The sequence below is a fragment of the Sitophilus oryzae genome, unplaced genomic scaffold (assembly GCF_002938485.1).
Source record: "Sitophilus oryzae breed Bouriz unplaced genomic scaffold, Soryzae_2.0 scaffold_125_pilon_pilon, whole genome shotgun sequence".
In the NCBI taxonomy this organism is placed as follows: Eukaryota; Metazoa; Arthropoda; class Insecta; order Coleoptera; family Curculionidae; genus Sitophilus; species Sitophilus oryzae.
This window is the reverse complement of record NW_022145904.1, coordinates 530,369-547,116: the sequence shown is the minus strand read 5'-3', so window position 1 is coordinate 547,116 and position 16,748 is coordinate 530,369. Positions and strand designations below refer to the sequence as shown.

The 16,748-nt window shown below is 31.0% G+C and overlaps 1 protein-coding gene and 1 long non-coding RNA gene across 2 annotated transcripts in view; one reads left to right on the top strand and one right to left on the bottom strand.

The window, feature by feature from the left end:
* LOC115874248 (cardioacceleratory peptide receptor-like) overlaps positions 1-16,748 on the bottom strand; it is a 387,533-nt gene that overhangs the window by 235,213 nt on the left and 135,572 nt on the right. The window lies entirely within an intron of this gene.
* On the top strand, positions 14,202-14,792 carry LOC115874250. The gene is made up of 2 exons (XR_004048807.1): positions 14,202-14,257; positions 14,673-14,792. It is a non-coding gene; the product is annotated as an uncharacterized LOC115874250 (long non-coding RNA).

Sequence of the window (16,748 nt, the reverse complement as noted above, 5' to 3'; positions counted from 1 at the left end):
TAATAGAATCATATCAATTTCCTCTGATATTGGATAAGTTTGCATTTTCGGCAAATTTCTGAGATTTTTTTTTGTTTTAACTGACAAAAAATGATAAACTAGTTGTTAAAGTTGGACTAATTATACAGCTATGTTGAAGTAACGTCAGACCCATATCACAGCCACTTAGATTTTATCAAATAATACAGATCTACTCAGATCAAATCATGTAAATGAAAATATCTCGGAAAATTTTTATTTGAGGGGTAGGCAACTTTAATAGTATTTTGAAGAGACATAAATTCTCCATTGAATATCGGAATAATATACTGGATGTTCCATTTACTGGGGGTTCAATATTAGTTTTGTCTCACCCTGTATAACTTTTTGGATCAACTTTTAATTTGTTTTGAAGTAAAATAGTTAATTACAACAAAATAGTTAATTACAAATTATTTCTGTTGCTCAGATCAAATGAAAGTTTCGAAAGTATCTTAAATTTACTTTTTGCCTAATTTGCATTAGAGATATGCATTACTTCTGCGCTGTCACGTTGTAAGAAAAAATATCTTCTCACACCACACGTTAGCGATTAAAGGCCAAATTAGCAGTGAACCCTTTTTTTTCAAAAAATCTTTGAAGCATTAAATCTGATAACAGAGCACTTAAAACAACACCTGTTTAAATTCTGATTTTCATAATTTTAAGATTAGTTCGCTGCTACATTAACGTCAAGTTATCAGCGTGCACCTTCTTTTCAATATCCACTAGAAAGTTTAATTTGGTAATAAGGTAATTAAATAGCACTTAAAAAGCACTTTATTTCTGCACACTGAAATATCTATGCTCTAAGTTTTCCTCTACTGAGTTAATGGGCCTTAATCAATTTGCCATGATGCCACAACATTCTATAATCTGTGCAGCGAAAGAATAACAAACAGCATCTGTTATTGTTAGTAACATTCGCCAGACTGATTTCTTGGTGTTTTCATTAGTTCTTCTCATTGTAATTTTTCCTCGAATTTTCCCTAAATATTTGATAAATTTAAATATATTTGCATGGGAGATGAATAATGGTTTAAAACTGATTCAATTCAGAACATTTATCTTAAAAACTATAATATTCTAATTACAGACAAAGCATCCGCCATTCAGGATTAGTATATTATGTTTAGCCCATATTGTTAACATACACGTTGTCAAATGTCGAAATAAAGAAAACTCTAATAAACTCAACTATACAGGGTGCTACAAATTCGAGGTAGGAGCATTGGTATCTCGGTAACCGTAATAGATACGAACATGGTTAAATTGGGGCAAAGTTGCGCTCTGGGATGTTCACCAAGATGCCATCAAAAAAGTTTAAAAATTTCAAGGATCGCTGAGTTATTTGGAAACATCTGGGTTTGTTTGAAAATCAAATTTATTTTTTTCTGTCGTTACTTTTTAGAAAATCAAAAAACTAATTACACATTTTTAATAAGGCCAAACTTAAGGCCAACTTAATTTTTTTAAATACGGACCTGCATTTTTTATTTCAGGTTTTGAAAGAACTCGGTCTCCTGAATACAATGATGTGCCACATTTTATACTTTTTTTGTTTTGGGTACCTTAACAGCAACAAAGCTATTGATTTATTATTTAAAATAATTTCAAGTCCAAGTCTGGTTTTTTAAATTATTTAATCTGATTATTTTATTCATCGCAACAATATTGATAATCGCTAATTAAAATTGAATAAGGAATATGGAGCCAATAGGAAGATTCAAATAAATAACATCCAGGTCAGAAAATTAAAGATATTATTTTTAACTTTTTATTGTGTATTTGAAATTCTCAGTGTGCGATCTAATAATTTGCATAATATTAATCGTAGCTATTATAAATAAATCAACTTCTATAAACTAGTTTCTAATATTCTTACCATTTCCATTGCACCCTTGTAACGTTTTTAGTTCGTTACATGTCTTTTTTATATATAGTATATGATGTCTGGCATATCGTCACTCGATTCCGTATCGTTCGGGCCTGATGATTTATTTGACGAATTTTTACGTTCTCTAGTCCACAACCCTGTTTTCGTTTGACACAACCCTGTTATCGCTCTGTGGAGGCGCGCGCTGTCAACATCGCTTCTGTCAACTCTCTGTGATTTAACTTCACTTTTGGTTTGATCGTTTGGCCTGTCAGACGCCATTAGTCCCAGTTTTTGAGAAATGGTGATTATTTAAATCTTGCTGTGTAATCTGAATCAGCTGCTATTTCGAAGCTACAGGTAAAGATGAGATATTATCCTTTTAGATTCGTTACTATTACTGCGTATTTTTAGGGTAGAGTTGCGGATGCCCCAACCTAACTTGTAATTGTATTTTGCTGGCACGTTGGCGTCCCTTTTCTTTTGTCCTCCAGAATGTCACATGGAAGGAAGGACAGGTTCTTTATTATTTAGTGAGCCCTCGGAAGTAATTCGAGGTAGGTTCATTTTGTTTATAAGATCTTGTTTGGTTTTAAACAAGAGTTTCATATTTTTAGGGTCCAAGGTACGGATAGTGTCTTATGTACAGACATTATCTTATGTACAGATGTCCTGTGGACGAGTGTCCCCAGTAAGAATGATTTTTTTTTCTTACATATAAGTGCCACAGCGTGGATGTAGCTTGAGCCCCATGCTGCTTCACTCCCATTTCTAAGCCTAGTCAGTAGCTACGGCTGTAGTGATTCATGGTGTCCTCAACCTGGCCCCTTTTGTTGTTTTGGCCAACAGGATCGCCGACAGACAGTACAGAGATGCTAGACCACCTCACACTGCTACTGTTTGAAGCAAGGTTACATAAAAGAACAGCTAAGTGTATATTTAAGTTCTAGTTTTACATTTAACATCTAAAACATTTTCAGTCTTAAACAATAACGTACCAATCTTAAGTAATATCGTACAGACTATGTTCAGTGGTTAGATTGTTAAGAACATTCATGTCGATATAATCTTTAAAATATAATTTAGATCTTAGGTTTCATTGCATTACGTCTTGTAATGGTATTACTTTAATAGATATTATTGCACTATTTTAATAGATGGATAATCAAACATAGATTCTAGAATCTAGAGGTTGTAACATCTTCGATTTAGCATCATATGGAATATATCAAATTAATTAAAGTAATGCTACATTTCATATTTTCTCTTAAACTTTACATGTCCTGTATTTTATCGTAGTTGTTTTCATTGATCTTTAGTACGACTCTTACCACCACTTTCTTTGACATATAACCACTATATATTTACTAGAACTCTACAATGTCATGTATCAGCAAAGAACGTCATGAATAAATATAGTCATTAGTTTTAAGTATTATACAACTGTGTTTTCTTTCTCTGTACATGCCTGGCGCCCAATATCTATATATCTTTTGTTAATTATTACTGATTAATTTTCTCTCTAGTGAAATACCTTATCCACGACTGCTCTCCGATGAAAAGCTGCCGTTCGCAGTGGTAGTCGTTTAAAAAACGCTTCACCCTTCCTATTGCACAGATTTATTTTTCATTCAATTTTATTTATAGCTCTTTGGACTTTCTTCTTATACTTCAGAATGCATTATGTACTCTTTATTGTAAATGTTGAGATGTATTGATTTCACTTTTACAAATAACGTCAAGTAATGTATCCCTTTGGCAATAGGTCCAGGAACCTCGCTGGACATTATACTGCTCTACCAATTTCCAATCCATCTTTCGGGAAAATGATTTGATTGTTTATATTATATTATATTTATATTAATTATTTTATATTATTTTATTGCATTATTGTAACTGTCATTGTTAAGTTTGAAAGCTTATCAATACTGTAACGATGAATAGATTAAATATTAAAAAAAAAACAGAGCCGTACTTGAAATTAGTATAAATAAATTGTTTTCAAATGTCAAAACAAAAAAAAAATTAAGTGTGGCATATCATTGTACTCAGGAGACCGAGTTCCTTCAAAATCTGAAATAAAAATTGCAGGTCCGTAATTAAAAAAATTAAGTTGGCCTCTGTATCTCACAAATTATCAGCTAATTTAAAAATATAAAATTACTATCAGATAGCCCTAATAAGGTAGCTATGAGAATGTGCAATCAGTTTTTTGATTTTCTGAAAAGTAACGACAGGAAAAAATAAAATTGATTATCAAAAAAATCAGTTTATTCCAGAAAACTCTACAATCCTTGAAATTTTTAAAACTTTTTTGGTGGCATCTTGGTGAACATCTCAAAGCAATACTTTGCTCCAATTTAAGCATGTTCGTATCTATTACGGTTACTGAGATACCGTAATAGTAAATACTCGTACCTCGAATTTGTAGCACCCTGTATAATAATAAATACTTCGAAAGTTTTTCTAATATGAATTCGTTTTGTTGCCTAGTAACAAATATGTTATAAGACTATATTGCTAGTACCGCATTTACACAATGAGTGGAAATTGAAGCCAAAGAAATGAAGTAGGAATATGATTATTGTATACAGGATGGGCCAATGGAAACTTTCCACCCCAATTTTTTTTTCCACCCTCAATCACTTTCACACCAATAATCCCCAAGGCGGGGGCGGCACCACCCCTAAATTCTTAAATGGAAAGGGAGGCCAAGTGATACCTTATGTGAAAGGCCTTTCAATTCCCTTTCTAATGATAAGATATCATGTACTTTCGTTCAGTAGTTTTAGAGATTTATTGAAAAGATTGATTAGTTAAAATTTAAAAATTTTAATTAATCAATCTGCATCGATCCACGCCCAAAAATCTTTCAATTCGGAATAAGTGAAAAATGCTGAATTTTGGCCGGGAAAAATTTTAGAAATTTTAAAAAATAAAATTTAAGCTTTTTTATTTAAAACCTTAATTTTTAGTATACAGAGTTTGCCAAAAAAATACATACCGAGAGAAAAAAAATATAAAAACCGATTTTTTCACCACTTAGCTGATAAATTAAAAAATCTACTTTAAATCAATAAATCTCTAAAACTACTGAACGAAAGTACATGATATCTTATATCATTAGAAAGGGAATTGAAAGACCTTTCACATAAGGTATCACTCGGCCCCCTTTCTATTTAAGAATTCAGGGGTGGTGCCGCCCTCGCCTTGGGGGTTATAGGTGTGAAAGTGATTTTATGATATTTTCTTTTCCCCCTCGAAAACTAAATCGACGTGTCCGGGCGTTTTTCCAAATTTTAATTTTAAACGAGAAAAATTGGGGTGGAAAGTTTCCATTGACCCACCCAGTATAAGTCTATCCATTTGGTTCAACAGGATTTTCGTGCGATTGCGCCAAATAAAATGATCTGATTCGTCTACTTCATCGCTGAACGCTGCGTGCGCACTATTTTAAACTCTAAATATTAATAACATATAATATATTATTTTTTTATTGGTAATGGCATAATTTGAACCTGTTATTTCAGATATTCATGAAATATAGATATATCTATCCGTTTCTTGTTTTTGTCTAAATATGTCAGGGATTAAATTTAAATTTATAAGTAAAGGCGCGAACAGTCAGAAAACGCTAAATTGATTTAAGTGGTAGATAGAAACTCAGAAAACTATTTCTATTGGTTAGTATGAAATAAATCAACTAATCGCGAAGCACTTTTCACGCTTGCGTAGCTCAAAGCTGTTGAACGAAAAAGACCGACTTATGTGGATTTTGTATAGCTCCATGTCAAAAATTTGGCTTCAATTTCTGTTCCTTACTAGCAATATAATCTTATAATATTTTTGCCTAGTAACATCGAATCTACTAATCTTGTTCTAAACTATTATGTCGTTACTGTCTATAGTTCTGAAGATTTCGTCTCGTAGATATGTAATTTTCCGCCAAGTAACTATATTTAAAATACTGATCAGAATATTCAGATTATGCGACTAACTAATGAAGAACAAGGTTAACTTAGATTAGCAATTCCGGTGTATCGACAGGATGTCAACCAGACAGACAGTGATAATTTGTAACTGTAAACATTAAATAAGGCCAAAATAAAGTAGTGTTAGAAATTACTATTATACAGGGTGGTCCGAACTGTATTCCGGAAACTTTGGCAGCATATTCTACAAATAAAAATAAATAAAAAATTTGTATAAATATATGTCCGAAAATGCTTAGTTTTGGAGATATAGGGTGTAGAAGTATCATTTTTATTTCGATTTTTTCCAAATAATTTCTGAAGTAACTTCAATATTTGGATGAAAATTGGTGTCCGGAAGATTTTTTGCATGAGAAATTTGGTTTTGATGTCAATATGACTCCTATTTGTAGGGGGCGCCACCTACATGTGTTTTAACTGTCTTGATAAGTAATAACTTTTCTCTCTCGGCGGAACCTGTATAAAACTAGTGAGTGAAAAAATATACATTTCCGTGATTTTCTACGTAAAAAATGTCTCTTAAATTGCTACGAGCAACCGTTCTCAAGATATTTAGAATGGAAGTAATCAATACATGCCATTACCACTCATTACTGACAAAAAAAAAACATGTTGAGTAGATAATTATTTGACTAAAATGATAAATTTGTAAATTTTTACTTTTTTTAAATTAATCATAAATTTTTCTTCAAAAAAATGATGAGAAAACAGTTTCTGTTGAACTTTTGGCACAAAAACATTTAAAATTTATGATTTCAGTGTAATAATTATTTAGTCAACATTTATGTCAATGATGACAGGAATTGATAATTTCGATTCCAAATATCTCGAGAACCATTACTCGTAGCGATTTTTACCAAGAGACCTTTTTTACGTAAAAAACGTCGTAAATGTATATTTTTTACTCAGTAGTTTTATACAGGTACGTACGAAAAGTTATTACTCTTCAAACCAGTTAAAAAATATGTAGGTGGCGGCCTCTACGAGTAGGAGTCATAGTGACATCAAAATTAAATTTTTCATATCAAAAAAGTCCCTTACACCAATTTTCATCCAAATATTGACGTAACTTCAGAAATTATTTGCAAAAAATTGAAATAAAAATGAAACTTCTACAACCTGTATCTCCGAAACTAAGCCATTTTAGGACATAAATTTATACGAACTTTTTTACTTATTTCAATCTGCTGAATATGTCTGCAACGTTTCCGGAATACAGTTCGGACCACCCTGTATATTTATAATTATACAAGATCCTTAATCGCTTTTTTTCTATATTCTATTATATTTACGAATAATGAAGTTATAAAACCAAAAAAAACACTATGTAGAAATGTTGATACGGGTATTATCATATGCTAATAAATTACAATTAAATACATTAGAAATATTTTGAAAAGCGCCCCGAATTTTGATTGTCGTTTTATTTAAATTTTTGCTATTTTCTAGTAATTTATACTAAAAAGTAATGTTAACGAAATGGTTTTCTGTAATCTTTGATAATATTAAAGTAACTTACTTAGAATATGTTAAGTTATTGGGACATCGACCTATTTTGTTTTCATTTATGTTTACTTATATTAAGTAAACTTATTTACTATTTTAATCATATTATTATTTTTAATCATATCTCAATGTTTTCAAGTGGAACAAGGGTAGCTCATTAGCATATTTAGAAAAAGCATTTTTTACGAATAATTTGATACCACACACTTGGTATTTCGAGTCAAATTGTCGTTATGAACCGCATGTTACAATTTCAAATAAACCATATGCGAAAATGTCAAAAGTTGACATATGAGATGTCATTCTATTCAGAGTGTCATTTTCTATCGAATAAAGTAAAAAAATACCGGTGGTGCCATTTAAAAACAAAAGTTGTAGTCATTTCCGGTGAAGCCAGAAGTGACCGAGAACAATTGAATATGCCAATTAAGCCTAATTTATGTCATATACTAACATAAGAAATCTCGTTTTATCTGAAAAAATAAAAAAGTTATAATGGTGAGCCACTTTTGAGACGTACCCGATATATTTAGTGCATGAGTGCCTAATTTTACGTTACACTAAAAGTTATTTTGTGGTTACACTTTATACGATCAAAAATAATGATCTCATTTCTAGCAATTAAACTAGAAGGAGAAACTTAAATACTAAAAAGAGTAGCGAAAGTTTTTGTCTTGTAGAGTGGTAGAGTCTGTGCCAACCCTCGTTCAGAATGACAAAATAATTACATTTAGAATACCAGTAGGATAAGAAATGTATAATTCTATATTAATTTTTATAATTTTTCATTATGTTAAAGTATACCTACTAATCGGCCCTTTTTTAAAAATAGCATCAGCACCTAATCTCAGTCCCTCGAATTTCTTTTAACACTCTCCTTTATAAACTGTTTCGTAACTATTCTAAACAAAAGCAGATTATCTACTTCATCTCAAGAAGTGTATAGCCCATTACCGGATATTCCATTAACTTTTAAGGACAAGGAAACTTCGTGCCAGAAACGTTATTACAGTTAAGGCCGGATATACTGAACTTGAAAAATGCATCAGAATTAATTTACTTAGCCAAAGATTTGTTATAAAAGACAAAATAACTTTATTTACTTAGGACGTGTTAACGTTGTTCGCTGAAATTGCGGTTTTTGAATTCTGAACGAGGGTTGGCACAGATTCTACCACTCTACAAGACAAAAACTTTATCTATCTCTTTTCATTTACTCGATCAGCCGCGTGAGAGCCAAGCTTGTTGCAATAAAATGTTGTTTAGAAAGATAGTATACTTGCCAAGTACGAAAATATTACACATAAAAAGTACACGAATATTCAGAATCCGCCTTAACGTAAAATTATCATAATGCACTCATTCACTCAATATATACAAAAAAAAACTTATATCTACTATTTTTAGTATAACATAGAACATAAATATTCTCCTAGTTGTCATGCTAGAAATGGTATCTTTATTGGATCGTATAAAGTCTAACGTAAAAATATGAAATCAGTTATAATATACTTATTTCTAGAGATGAGCAAACATGCGATTCTCCAATCGGCAATTGAAACTGCGTTTGCGATTTTTAAATAGCTGCGACTGTAACCTACGATTGCGATTTTAATATTTAAATACTGTACTAGGTGTATATTTGTCTGTATGTACAGGGTGGGTCAAATTCGACGCTTTTAAATGGAAACACCCTTTTCTATAGGAGATAGACAAAAACTAATATCAGTGTCTGGAGCTCAATTTTTGTCAAAAACATGATGGTGAAAACCGCATATCGATATCTGTTACTGTTTCGGAGTTACGGGGTGTTTTTAAAAAATATGCATTTTTAACAAATCGCTGTAACTTTTTTGCTATGGAAAATTTAGTATTTTTATGAACACATTTCCAAAGCACATTTTTACGTAGAATTTAATGGTTTAAGTATAATTTTTTTAAAATTAATAATTTAAGAATTATCAACAGAAAATTTGATTTTTTATATGGGGCACCCTGTATATTTTTAATTTATTGAAAAGAATTTAAAATTACCTTTCTAAAAATATAACAGACTTGATATTTTGCTCGATTCCTCTTCGAGATATAGAGTATATAAAAATTCACCCGCTTTAAATAAGTAGGCTTTGAACGGCACCGGCTGTAATGCAAAAAAATCTACCTGTGAGCATCAATTAAAACGAAAATAATATTTGCTATGAGAGATGCAGAATTTTATAACAATTTAAAATATATTTAACCAACATCAACACATTTACTATATCTAATAACAATAAAAATAAATAGCAAATCAAGACATGAAATTTTGCTACAGGTGTTCGATGTATCAACCGTCTTCTGTTATGGATAGACGGGGCAGTTTTTGAACATTTCTCGCGGAATTCACTAACTCAGTGGGGGTGAAAGATACCCTCTCATAACTGCTGAGTATTTCTAATTCTTGTCTAGATTATACGGAAGAATAAAGCTTGATTTTCATACGTCCGTTATCCGTTGATACGATGGTCCGATATTAATTTTATTGGTTGACATTAAATACTTCAATTGGTTAGAAACGGTTAACCAATCGAAGTCTTTAAATTCAACCAATAAAATTAATATCGTATCATCGTATCGTCGGACAACGGATGCATGAAAATCAAGCTTAAGGAACCTTTATTCTTCCGCAAATATATCCATAGGATTAGATACATGGGCACTAAGACAGGCGGCATCGACGGCCAACGGCTGGGATCTTGGTTAGCTATTCAGTTATTCTTGAAGTTGGCTGCAAAAATTTGCTGATAACTTCAGCGTTCGGAGGCGGTGCGTCGTCTTGCTGGAAAAATATGTTTTCGAGTTCCATTAAGGGCATATCATTAATAGAGGGTCCACAGCCTACTAGTTTAAAGTGGCGAACTTTTAAAAATTCTGTATTTCGAAGGGGATTATAACAAAATATCAAGTGTGCTATATTTTTGGAAAGGTAATTTTAAATTATTTTCAGTTAATTAAAAATATAGAGGATGTCCCAAATAAAAAATCATTTTTTCTGTTGATAACTCTTGAATTATCAATGCTAAAAAAATTATACTTAAACCATTAAATTATACGTAAAAAGGTGCTTTGGAAATGTTTTCATAGAAATACAAAATTTTCCATAGCAAAAAAGTTACAGCGATTTGTTAAAACTGCACATTTTTGTAAAACACCCCGTAACTCCGAAACGGTAACAGATATTGATGTGCGGTTTTCACCATCATGTTTTTGATGAAAATTGAGCTCCAGACACCGATACTAGTGTTCGGCTATCTCCTATAGAAAAGGGTGTTTCCATTTAAAAGCGTCGAATTTGATCCACCCTGTACCTATAGCTTAACAGTTAAAAAAATAAATAAAAATCAGTTGTTTAGTTTTTAAGTTTTTTTAACATTTGCAACACATAGTATAGGTATTAACACTTTATAATATGCTGCAACTGTCTGCAACTACGCATACCCACTCTTTCTACAGTTTTCTTTCTACGTTTAAATGGATATGGATATTTTAAGGTTAAATGGATCCTTCGTCAGTTATAAAACTACCAGTTGTTTTGCAAACTAACTAAAAGCGCTGTTATTTATAAAGAATCCATAAGTAAAGTAATTACCCAACAAACATTTGAAGTTAAAATTACGTTAAATTAACCACCTGGACTATTATTAACCAATTGGAAATTAGTCGAAATTTCCAAAAATTGAAGTTAAAATTCCCCAAGTGGGGAATAAAACTAAGGTAATTTGGAGGTTAAAAACAGGTTAACAGGTTATAATGTCGTGTATGAAATATGGGCTATGAAGTCAAAAATAACCGACCGGAGGTCATAACATGGTAAAATAGAGGTGAATTTTACTAAAAATAGTCGTAATTTATACTACCTACATTTTAACATGGGAAAGAAAGAGAAAGAATAAGGTAAAGTATTTTTCTTTTTATAATATGTGTATGTAAATTAATTTCCCAATAATGAACCAAGAAGACAAACAAGTGTAGTAATAACTGGCATGGCCATTTGAACATTAATCCAATATGGATGAAATACCTACATATAGTGTGACCAACGGATCTGTAGCTACGGGGTATCGGCAGGGGAACGCAGTTGTAAACAAAACACGCCCAATTTCATTCATAAGATAGGCATGAGCGTACGCTGTTATATGAAAATAATGTGTATCATAAATATAATATTCAGATTAATAATTTTTTTCAAAAAACTTTATGCTGTTTGAATCGTTACTGTTGAGTTAGCAGATAAACACTTAAAGCTTTTATTAAAGCTCCCTTGAAAAATATTTTGAATCATTTTATTATTGTGTTGTTAATATAATAGAAGAAATAATTACAGTTGGGGGTTGGAACCTTTGGTGTTACACAGCAAAATAAAACACGAAATCAGTACAATACACCAAAATACTTTTAATTTTACACTGGACGCACGTTTAGCTAACCATGTCTGCCCTCAGCAGATGATCAAGACTGAGTCTTGAGGTATATTTATTTATATATCTATACTAACTATATTTTTTTCTATAATACATAATTTTAGATATAACTATTTCCAGCAAAAAAAATTTTGCAACCAAACTTTGGAAGCGCAAACAAAACATAATTTTACTCACGAGTAGATCCAATATTGCCTATTACACCAGATATGGTATCGCTCCACCAGCACTTTTTAAAGGTTAGGTCATTGTCTACCCATATGTTTCATCCAAATAGATAATACTTGGCTATATCTTCGAATTTCGCGTATATATTTATATCTCTCTCTGCAATATAATGGGCCGCTCCACTAATATTTATCTTGACATTTACGCCAAAAAAAATCATTTGATTTTAATAACCCCCTAAGCGTTTCCCTGCCAAAGGAAAATTCGATTCTTCCTGCAATTTTTGCAAAAACTTTCTAATTGTGGGGACGAGTTTGAATTCGAGATAAAATCTATTTATCAAATTCCTGACCACTTGGAAAAAGTCGTCGAGCTTTTCAACAGCAGTCTCACGTGGTCGTTTCTTTCCAGGGCTGGATATCATTTTATCGGGGTTAGTTTCCAGCCTTTTTTTTATCTTCTGTGTGAATTTTTTTATAGCCGATACGCTACCTCCGGTATAAAGAGATATCCACTCAAGTTTACGTTTAAGCGGCAACTTAAGCGAACTCTCTGTAGCTTCTTCGTCGCAAACCCTATTATGAACACAAGGAAATAAACCAAATGAGATTTCATCCACGTTTATTTATATTTATTTTAGTTTAGCTAAAATATTTAGGTAAAATATGTGTTTTTCATTTTAGCCAATATTTAATTTTAATATTTTAATAATTATATTATTATTATTCTACTTACCTATATAAATTAGCTATTATTTCTCTTGTCTGGCTATGTAGCGTCTTACCCTTAACAAATTTATTCATTTTAAAACACAAATATACGATCAAACTTGATATTAATAATTAAAAACTACGAACGAAAAACATTATAACAAGATAACAAAACAATAAAACACAACTTAGCTATCAAATATAGGAATAAAGTTTAGGATAACCGGTATAAAATAATGAAATAAAGTAATAATGATCAAACCGCCACTGGATATGACACCGCCACTGGATATTTCAATAGTATTCAATATTCCTACTCTTTTCAGAAGAGACCGTGAAGTTGGGGATAAAGCAAGCGAATAGGAAAGGCGTAAAAGCCATGGCAACCGCGTGGTAACAAATCCTGTGACGTACTCTCGCCAATCATGTTCGATGAATAGGCGGCCATGCGCGGCGATGCCGGTTTGCCAATGATATCCATAAAAAATCTTCAACTTTCATAATAAGCAGGTTATACAGAATGAAAGAGAAATAAGTTATTAAATAAAACACATCGAACAATATGAACTACGTTAAAATTCCTTAGTAATATACGTCAGAATATATGCTAAACACATTATATATAATAAAAATATATTAAATTTATAGTTCATGTCTGGCAATTTTGCAATTTTATAGATAAACGTGGCAATATGGATTTTTTTTTCTCGCATTCCTTCCGTTCAGATCCGCTGGTCAAACAGTATATGCACTTCCTAGTAAATGTAAATAAAAATGTAAATAAGTTATTGGTAAGAAGTGGATTACTGGATTCGCAAGATAATTATGTCTGCGGAGAAAATTTTTTTGTGAAATGTAAATATGATAGGCCCGAAAAAATTTTGCGCCATTAAAATTTTATGTATTTTCAACAATTAATTTTAGAATAAATCGTCACTTTCAAGGTTCTAACCTAACTTTTTAACTTCCTTGGTACTCTTTTAAAGTTCTTAATTAGTTAATTTAACTTGTGGTAGGTAGTATTATTCATAAACGTCTGTTTATTTTTCTCAGTAGTTTAGAACAATACCACAAAAAAATATTTTTTGAAAATAAATTGGATAAGAAAATGGCCGCTAATGGTGTTTTTAACTATTCGTCTATGAAGTTAGGTTTTCCATAATTTTAAAACCTTAAAGTTCGCTTTCTTTTTATGAGGTTAAGATTTCTTTAAATTAATAACTATGGAGGGCTTAAAAAGGAGGTTTATCGGCAATGGGCATATTTGAAATTTCTGTCCCCACTTTTAAGCAGGTTCCTCGGTTTGACAGTAGAGGCACTGCGATCGATAGGGATACTATATTTTCATTGTTATTATACGGTTTAAGTTTGTTTTTGATAAAATTATAGTTAATTTGTTGAATTTTTAGCAGTATAACAATGAGCATTGTGAAAAAAAACTATACAGTAGAAATAGCTCGGTATCTGGCTTCAATGAAAAAAAAGCGAAGAAAGAAAAGTAACCCAAAACTTTTCAAAGCTCCTAATGTAAGTAATATGATTATTTATTAAAAAAAATTATGATAGATGTTAAGAAAAACATTAAAATTATATATTATCAGTGTACAGATTTATTTAAAAATCATATTAAAAATCGAACATCTGCATGACATAACCTAGAGAGCCTAAAATAATAATAATTTAATACTTTAATACCTACTAACATGTTATTATATATGTGCTACTAGGTGTTTAAATTACCTGTTATTAAATAAGTAGGTACCTATTAATAATATATATTAACAACCATTGCTATTAAATATTATTTGAATATTATAGAAAGTGAATATTAAACATTATTTACACTTCAAAAATGTAGTTTCAAAATAACAGCTACCTACCTCGAATAGTGAAAAAATATTTTTTAAAATTTATTTAATAATAGGTATATCTCTTTTACTAGGATGACTAGGATCCTAGCATCGACAAAGAAGAAAGACATCCTAACTTGCTACAGCATTGGCAAAGGGCAGTTCCCCAGACAAAATACTTCGCAGTAGTGATGTGTTTTATGCACTTATTTAGACAAAATTAGTTGACGGGACCAAAACGGAACTATCAGTAGATAAGGGTAGATAATTTATTTTACTATTAGTAGATAATTTCTTTATTGTATATTCAGGTGTATATTACATTTATTAAATTTAGCTATTTGGAGTTAGTCAATTAATCAAAATAAAAGTTATGCATTTATATTCCTAAATAAATAAATTTAATGTTTCAATGCTTTCAATGTTTCCTGTAAGCCTATTTTTTAATGTAGTTTTTAGAGAAGGTTTTTTACCACGTTGAGTAAGTTCTTTCTACTTGACGACTTTTATAGCCTTTTTTCTGTAACATGTATTTCCATTTCAGTGTCCTGAGGATGGAATAAATAAATTCCGAAAGATTGACCATTAACAAAAAAAAAGAAAGTGTATTAATTCTAGTCCAAACCCTTCCGACTGCAACTTCACTAGTTCCTATATTTTCTTTCTCACTAGTCAGTCGATACTACTCATAGATACTACTGTCTGCCTAAATAAATATATGAAAGAATACATACAATATGATCGAAAAAACGGCGTCAGCGATCATTTTATATATAAAATTATATGGGGAACGTCAAAGATGTTCATTTCCCAGCCAACTGGACGCCGTTTTTTTCGATCATATGTTAGTCCTTGACTTATTATTTTATTTACAAACCTACCTCATACTTGTATTAATAGTAAAGTGAATATCAACAGAAGGAACTTTAATTACAGATCAAATCAAATGTATACTACATATGTATTTATAACACAATTGTTAGGTGACATTGAACATAATACATCTTCAATTTAAATGTCTGTGAAACAGTCATAATTGGCAAAACTTTGCTGATGACATTAAAACTTACAATTTTGAAAAGCTAAAAAAAAGGTAAAGTTACGAGATACACAACACCAATCAAACACGATAAGTGCAATGTTTATATTATATAATTCCTGATTAATTTTCGTCATTCATTTGCTGTAATTTGTTATAAAACCACTACTAGTTTAAACGTTTTTAATGTTTATTATTAGTATCACAATGAACTGCATGTAAACATGTCCATTCCAAGTGTTTTCATGAAAAATTATGAAACTTTAAACTGCATCAGCAAAATTATTAATAAATCACTAACACACTCACATCATAAACTATTTAATTCACATTTCTCATCAAGGAACAATTACTGTTTACATCAAATCAAAGGTTGAACTGTTGATACGTTTGTTGCTGGAACTTCTATATTTTTTGTACACCAGTTGAAGAAAACATTTACTTTAGCAGCTTATATTTTTGTTCGGCCATGTACGCACTAAATAGAACCCCATAATAAAACATTTTTATAATAACAACTTAATTTATAACAAAATAGTTATTCTTGCCATAAGAAGCTGTGTATTTTTAGTATCCCTATCATCACAAGCGCCCCTAACGGCGATCTTCGAACTTCATTTAGATCATGAAATCTGGGCCCAAAATTTTTGCGTTCGATTCGCCTCCTCCTTTTAGACTCCATATTAATAACCTCAAAGGTCAAGATTTCTTGCTTAAGGTATTTTTTCTTCGAGGTGCAAGTTAAAAAATGGGCTATATTAGGTCGAAGCTCATTTCTCGAAGTCTTGACTACATTGTTGGAGTATCGCCGGTAAAACAGAAAACTTTTATTTTCTTTGAGTGACAGTTGACAATGATATTTTATGCTAAGTTCGGTAATTACATCTTCGAGCAATCCGATTAACTTTTCACAGTAATCATGTGTCCTAAAATGAGAATCTTTATTGAGAGTCACGTGACATGAAAAATTTTTATCATTTTGCTGGTCGATGCAATTACCGAACTGGCCTAAACTAGAACACTAACTAGAAAACCAAATTAGTTTTCTTTGCTTATTATTTTTAAAAGTTTTGTGTTTTGAGATTGTGAGTGTTATTATAGAGGACTTTTTGTTTTTATTGCACATAAT